Raw genomic sequence first — 8,411 nt, forward strand, 5'->3', positions numbered from 1 at the left:
CTTGTACATTCTACATGAAGCAGCAGCTCAGTAACTGTTGAATGAACGAGTGGACAGATCCCACTTACCCAGAAGACTGAATTCTTCTTTAAGAATCTTCTTTAAGAGGTTTAATTTTGCGGTCAAATGTTTAGAAATGGAAATCGAACTCAAAGTTCCACTTGACTTATAACGTGACTTCTGTCCTCAGCAGATGGTTAAAAAGGTTAGTTCTACCAGTGGCTTCAGAAAACACACAAAAGGTGTTAGCAGAACCATGATATTTACGGTATACATTTGATTGTTTCAAGAACTGAGTGAACAGGTAGTACTTGTAAGGGCAATCAGGTGCCAGTTTCAATGGTCAGGCCTGAACTGCAGGGGTTCCACACTCAGCCCTGCTACTTGTTAATTCTGGCTTCACTCATTATGCTTCCCGATGCTGCCACACAGCTCCTTATTTTGAGGTAACAGGTGATCTGACTATGCTTTTTTGTTTGTTTGTTTTTCTAACGTTACACAGAAAGCTAGAGTCAAAAATTTGTGTGTAGTCTGAGAATGATACTTTGGATATATTGCTATTTATGATAAGCCCAGATTTACATGTTTACCTCGAACTGGAAAAAAATTGCTAACTAGCATTTTCCCCGTAAAAGTAATTACTGACAATGTCTTCCTCCTTAACCACATGGACCTATATCAAGGCTGCTTATCTGTGCAAGATACCAAAGTTGTTACCACAGGACTATGCTATCAGAAGCAGATTTTCTGCCAGTGGGCTGGGCCAGCTTTTGCAAACTACAGGAAACCTGGGCTCCTAAAATAACCTAAGGGACACTCCTGATCTAAACTCAAACAGAATGGGGTTAATACATAAATCCTTGCAGGAAGTTTGGACACTGAAAAGATCTGTCACTGAGGATGGCGATTCAGCTTAACAAATGAGGCAATGAGACTGATGGAATACGCCCTTTCCAAAGAAGTTACAATGATTTCCGTTGACACTATCAGTATTTCCACAGTCCTCTGTTTCCAGGAGGTTATATATAGTATCACAGAAGAACCCTGAGAACAGATAATCAAGCCTTTATAAAGAATCAGAGAAATATATTAAATGTCTCTTAACAAGGAGAATTGAACTTTTTTTACTAACAATAACCATTATTATCATTATAGAATTATTATATTGTTCTTAATATTTTATTATTAAATAAATATTATCTGCAGGGAAGGCAGATTGGCATCACATAAGTGTTACGTCACTGAAAACTAATCAATACACACACAAAATAATGTGCTAAGGCTACACTAGGGAGTCTCACTTCTGATCTCAAGGTTCTGCCAGGTTATCCCAATTTCTCAACAAAACTCTTTATCAAACTTATTGTATCTTATCCCGCACTATATCGGAACTGTTTTAAAAGGGATCTTGTTAGTCATTTTCCTTAAAAAAAAAAAAAGAGAAATCCAAGTCATGCCTTTTCTATGAAATCTTTGGAGGTTGCTATGACAATGTTATTTGTAGCTCAGCCCACAATTCATATTCTTCAGCTTTTACCCAAAGTAACCTGGTTCTGCTTGCTAGGTATCATCTTCTAAGACTCCAAGAGATATTGCCAAAGCTTTCTCCAGAGACTAGGATTGGAAAAATGACGGCATTATTAAATGCTGAACTTTACAAAAATCATTTCTATTTTGAGCACCCTAACATAGTTATCTTCATTTTGCATAATCCTTTTTTTTTAACAAGGATGTATATTTTTACATGGTTGCAATTACAGCAAACACAGAGTTTTGTGTTATTCCTTCACCATTTCCAATAACGAAAGCATTTTTCATATATTACAATTGGGGGATTATTTTAATGTTAAAGAATACATGATATTTAATGGATACAATCTATATTTAATTTAATCCGCTTCCTATTACTAGCTATTTGTCTTCATTTTTTCCTTATTACAGATAGATTCACAAATAATATTATTATGAATATTTTTTTCCTCTACAGAATTGTTTCTTTGAATGAGACAGGGGTTATGGTTTGTTTGGCTTGTATCGACAGTATTTATAAAAGTGTAAATCTGAATGTGTTTAGGTGAGGCAAGTACAGTAACCTGTATTCCCATTGCCTTCCCCCAGGCCAACATTGTACATTTAGATTACCTGCTTGACCCTGAAAGCATTTGAATTTTTGACTCCTGGATTACTGGGTCAAAGGCGTAAGTATCTTTATGACTTTCAATAACAATGATCATTTAACTCTTCTAAACCAGTTATACATGTATTTCAATGTCACCAACTTTCATTTATTTGAGTACTTTCCAAACGTTAGGTGCTGTATAGGCATTGGGGACACAATGAGCAAGTAAGACAATGAACAGGGAGTTACAATGCAGTCTGAATTAATAGAACTTAGAATAGGGTACTAAGGGAACCCATAAGAGAAGCAGAAACAAGTCTTCTCCAAATCGGGTCATTACATGGGGAAGTGGTAGCAAGTAGAAGAACGGAGGAAGGAGAGAAGTCCAGGCAAAGAGAGCACCACATGCAATGGCCTGGACAACATAAAGCAAGCATATTTTAAGTATTATGAGAATGGAGAGGGTGAGGTTAGTGTTGAAAGACATGAATATATATGAAAAAGCATATATATATGATTTTATAATGTAGTCATCATTAGGTATCATTTAATAATTTTTTGTCAAATTTACTAACTATATAAGCATGTTATACGTGTAAAGTAGATTTAGTATGCATCGCATCTAAGAAAATCCGATTCCTGACATAATCAGCAGAATGAAAAGTGACACAGAGATTAGAAAACTCCCCAGCACTTGAGAGAAGAGAGGTTTGTGCAGTTTGATGGCAGCACAGGCCCATGTGTAGGAGAAGGGGAGGTGATGGAGCAGCAGGGATAGGTTAGAACAGTTGGAGTGCCTGGAGGGCCAGGCCAAGGAGTTCACTTTGTATTAACTCAATGGTCAATGAAATTACATAGCCATTTTAGAGGAAACAAAATTATAATTAAAACTGTAGAGGAAACACTCATTCCTTTCACTAAAGCAAAATGCAGAACATCCTGGTGTCAGCACTGGAAAACAATCTCCAGGTAATTGAAGCAGGAAAACCACATCCATTTAGGGGTTCTCTCATTTTCATTATGACTGCTACCACCATAGCAGCCTCTAGGCTTCCATTCTAACACTTTTGTCCAGGTATGGAGCAATCAAAAACATCTTGCTTTGTTTCACTTTAGTACAAATGATATAGAAAAGACATCAAAAGAATTTATTAAGTGATAAGAGAGAATAACTGGGAAACAAAGCGTGTGTATGAAATATATAAACAGTCTAGTTTACAAAGAACTACTTTATTCTTTATAGAACACTGTTAGCCCATAGTCCATGTTATTCTACATTGGACACCAAGTATCTGTTAACCCTATGAAATAATATGTAAGACATTATGTGCACTTATATAGTCTTTGTATACAGGATGTGATGGAAGAGGACCTCTACCAATAGATAGAAAAGAAGTTCTTGTAATTGTGTGTTATGCAAGCCAAAAGCGGATGGGGTAATTTGCCAGAAATAATACTATAAGGGATATAAGTAATTTGGTCCAAGTACTCCACTCTCTGGGTTGCATTATTCAAGAGTAAATTTTAGAATGTCTGGAAGCAGAGGTCTTACCCAGTGTTCGAGACATATGAGGTCTCTGAGAATTTCTCTGAAATCACACTGAACATCTTGTGTACATGTATGTGTGTGTGTATATCTCCTGGGAAGTCTTTAAAAGGCTCATAAGCTCTTTTGTGGCACTTCTTCAATTCACTTCTGTGCTGGACCTCCCCATTTATGAAAGCAGAAGTTTCAGCCTCTGAGACTTTGGGCACAAGTCAGCAGGTGGTGACAGCTTTCTCTTCCAACACTGCATCTTTTAAGCATTCTTAAGAAAGCAAGCAGCCATCAGTTATGAACATCATTCAGGTGACGTTCTGTATGTATGAACTGTATTTGAGATTAAAAGACGGGGAAGAGATGGGAAGTGAGTAGACATGAGACTATTATAGGGCTCAGGAGAAAAGTGGCAGAATCTAATTACGATGGGATGAGTGGGAATACAGAAATGAGGATGGGCAGAGGATGCACATCTTGGTATTTGGTATATACCGCAGGGTTTTTTTTCACCAAGTTGTCATTCTGTGTTTGGAAAACAAAATTGGGGGGAAAATGAAATCAAAGAGTAAGTCAGTGCTTGGCATATAATAGGAATGTAATAAATTTTGGAAAGACTCACACTACCATGGTGAAACTTTTAGTACTAAACATATATTTAGGATTAAACATATATTCATTTGCAGAACAGACAGAAGTTGGACTTTTATATTACTAATGCTTACAATACTTCAACTTCTGGTCATCTTATACAAGTTCATTAGACCACTGATCGTTGTTGCAATGGAGTTCTGAAAGTTTAATTTTGAGATGTGAATGAGAAATGAGGTCATGGCATAGATGAAGACAGGCAATGAAACTATAAAATTGGTAAGCTTGGTCTATGAGAACCTATATGAGCAAAGAATCTGAAAAAGAATAGATATATGGATATGTATAACTGAATCACTTTGCTGTACACCTAAAACTAACACACTGTAAATCAACTATACTTCAATAAAATTAATTTTTAAAAAATTAATTAGTTAAAATTAAAAAACATTAAGCTTGGTGAAGTGTAGTTGACCTCATTCAGGAAAGTAGAAGTAGGCGCTGGTTCTGGAGGATACAGGAGTGGTTTGAATAGAGAGAGGGCCAACTTTACTTCCTAACAGTAAGTTAAAATTAGGGGAATACAGAGATTATAGAATAATAATCAGAAAGTGGCCTAAATGTAAGAAGCAGGCTGGCTCTTCTTATACTAGAGAAAGAGAAAGCTAAATTTGTGGTGGAGATGGTAGGGGAATCATTTGAAACAATCCAGATTTCAATTGAAGTGAAGAGGTCAGAAAATATTAAGGATAAATAAAGCTTAGTTTATTCATTAGGAACATGGAAATTAGGAACATGGAAGTTAGAGTTAGTAAAAACCAGTCTCAAAATGGTAATTCTCTAATTCTGAACTAATCAGAAAAAAATATGAACTATAGTGCACATTAAGTCAATGTTGAGGAAAATGATGTATTTATTGGAGTACAATTCAGTTGTTATTTTACAATGCTTTAACAAAAGTACACACTAAATACATAGAATTTATATATACTATAGTATAAGTATACTTTTTAGCATAGAAAATTACAAAATTATCTAATCACTTAAAAGAAAATAGCATTATCCTTCTCACAAAGTTCTGAAATTAAAGAAAAAAATTATGAAGATATAAACTATTCACTGAAGTTTCTGAAATAATCAGAAAGCTTGAATCAAAGAGAGATTGCATTTAAGGAGGATGTGTTATTGTTTAATTCAATGGTTAAAGAAACAGAAAAATTAAATGGGAACACTTTTCTGTTAAACTTTCCCCTCGGGCAGCTGGTATAAATAAGGGAGCTAGCATGGACCCTCCATTTCCCTTGAACAGGTGTTAACTTCTTCCTGTTTAGAGGGTTTCACTTCATGGTTAAGAGCATGGCCTCTGGGCTCAAATCTTTTGTGCCTGAATCCTAGACATGTCACTTGTTAAGTGTGCAACTTTTGGCAAGTTGCTTACTTTCTCTAAGCCTCAATATTTAACTGTGTAGTGTGGATAATATTTGTGAGGGTTAAATGCCACTGACAAATGGTAACTGGTATACATTTAAGCGCTCAATAAATTTGTCTATCAGGAGGAGTTTGGACATAGAGGGAGATGGTAGATAGATTCAGAAGGGAAATGTGAGAATTCGTTTAGAGTGAACAGTTTCGAGGAAGATGACAACTGAAAGGGGGGTCCTCCTTCCCATTCAGCTGCTAGAAAAAGAGGTGTGTTTAACAGAACAGAGAAAACAGGCTGAAAACTGGTGGCCCTGTGGGCATTGGAGGAGGGGAAGCATGTTAGAAGTGTTTCACACACAGACCGAAGAAGCTAAATACTACACATCCAACAGAGCTGCGGATATCTATTTCAGTATGTCTGTGGGTCTATCTGTACAATAAAAATGTTTCTCTTGAAAAGTCAGCAAGCGCTGTGAAGATAGAGCTCCAATCCTCTCTGACACTTGTTTAAGGGAGGGGAGGCAGCAGAGAAATCTCAGGGTGGAAGACAACCTACAAATACCTGCAGGGACATACATGACTACTTTCCACTTTCCTCCTGGTGTCAGAAGGCAAACAAGCTAGCACCTCTGTCTTGGACTTCCCAGCCTCCAGAACTGTGAGCAATAATTGCTGTTGTTATAATCTACCCAGTTGGTGGTATTTTGTTATAGCAACATGATTGGAGTAAGATAGCATCTTTCTACCCTAGAGGAATAAGTCCTAGACTAATTACCTAGTAAAATTTGTGCATTACCTCAACATACACCAAGTGATGCTGGATGAGGTAAAATCCAGAAACAAGGTTGCTGAAGAGTTCTGTCATGATCTACTCTCACATACTATCACATACCTCAGAGATACTACATATTTACTTGTGTTAGGAGCTTCACATGGCAGTGGTTTTCTTCATGGCAGTGTGAACACCAGCATCACTGCTACTTGCTACTCCTAAAGGAGCTCGAATGCCTCACTCCTCTTCCTTGGGAGCTATTCAAGTTTTCACTTGGCTGATCTTCAAGCTACTTACCATAAGTGTCCATTCTCTTGATTTTCAGGAACACTCATTACTATTATATCCCTCAGGGCAATTTTAGAAGTTTAAAGCAATGAAGAGTAGCTTCTTACGATAAGAAAAAAGAATAAGGTGGGTTGTTGTTCATTTATTGATCATTTATGAGTAGCTGTCATATGCCAGGCATTGGGGCATTGTGCTTTTGACGTCAGAAGCAGTCCCTGCTTTCAAGTGGTCTCTGGTAAAGCTGGGAGGAGTTTCAACTGGACAGAATAGTATAACATAATGAGTAGATAAGTGCCAGGACAGGGTGCCAGGGTGGGAAGGAGGACACAGAGAAAGAATGAGTTCATCATGAAATATTTTTGAAGAACAGGACACCTGATTTGTGTTTTGAAGGAAATGTAGAAGTGTGAAAGACAACAAAAAAGTTTCAGAAGTGAACATTCTAGGCAGAGGCTACAGCAAGATTTAAAAAGCAAGAGGGCACAAACCACAGAGCTGATCTCCCTGTGCTACGTGGCTGCTTCCCACTAGCTATCTATTTCACATTTGGTAGTGAGTGTATATATGTCCTGTGACCACCTAGAGGCGTGGGATAGGGAGGGTGGGAGGGAGACGCAAGAGGGACGAGATATGGGGATATATGTACATGTATAGCTGATTCACTTTGTTATAAAGCAGAAACTAACACACCATTGTAAAGCAATTAGACTCCAATAAAGATGTTAAAAAATAAAATTAAATTAAAAAAAAGACACGAGGGCATACAGAGCAATGGTGGGCCTAAAGAACTGCCAATAGGTACGTATGGCTGGAGTGTAAGATCATTTGAGCAAGTAATGCAAAGGATACCAAAATGTGCAGTGGATAATCTAAGGTAAGGATATATCACCTTTCTTTTTTTCACCCTAGAAATATTTACTGAGTGACTCTTATGTGCCAATGATTGTTGTAGGTTCTGCAGTGAAAAAATCATGACTCTACCTGCACGGAATTCGCATTCTACCTAGGGAAGAGACCGAAAATAAACCAATACCAAAATATTGATATATTGTTTGGCAGACGGGAACAAACATATGGAGAAAACTATATCAGAGATGGAATGGAGCATGTGTAGGTTAATGTGTGCACCTGCATGGGGATGCACAACAGCTGTTTTTTATAGGATGATCAAGGTCTCACTGATGTGGTGACATTTGACCAGAGACTTGAAGGTAGTCATATCCTATCTATTATCATAACCTCTAGTATCATATTCTATTTATATGTGTATGGATTACTTTTCTAGAACATTTCCAGAAGATGAAATCGTAAATGCAAGGGCCTTTGGATGGGAGAACGTTGAGTGTTGAAAGTACAAACTAAGAGGCTGGTGTTCCTGGTGTGGAAAGAGTGAGAAGAGCAGTGGATAAACTGGAGAGCTGGTGGTGGCGAAGCGGGTGCAGAAAAGATAGGGCTTTTTAGAGTCTCTTTAAGTACTTGTTCCCTTGTGGCTCCCCACCTCTTAGACAGAATCAAGGAACTGTCTAGCCCCAGGCAGTGGAGAATAGGCATTTGATAGTTTTTGCTAAAGAGTTAAGCTTAAAAGCCTAAAATCTTTATGGACAGAGAGAAATTTTGCTAAATTTCTTCTTTACTACATCAGAGTAATAGGTGGATAAATCCAAAGAATTTTCCACAAAGGG

General features: G+C 37.4%; 1 long non-coding RNA gene across 1 annotated transcript; it reads right to left on the bottom strand.

Annotated features, from left to right (window-relative positions):
- Window positions 1-2,263: 2,263 nt before the first annotated feature.
- LOC308611675 lies at window positions 2,264-4,451 on the bottom strand. The gene is made up of 2 exons (XR_014015003.1): window positions 4,382-4,451; window positions 2,264-2,534 (listed from the first exon to the last, which is right to left on the bottom strand). It is a non-coding gene; the product is annotated as an uncharacterized lncRNA (long non-coding RNA).
- Between the last annotated feature and the right edge of the window lie 3,960 nt (window positions 4,452-8,411).

Source organism: Mesoplodon bidens (genome assembly GCF_964165515.1).
Source record: "Mesoplodon bidens genome assembly, contig: HAP1_SCAFFOLD_1666, whole genome shotgun sequence".
NCBI classification, from domain to species: domain Eukaryota; kingdom Metazoa; phylum Chordata; class Mammalia; order Artiodactyla; family Ziphiidae; genus Mesoplodon; species Mesoplodon bidens.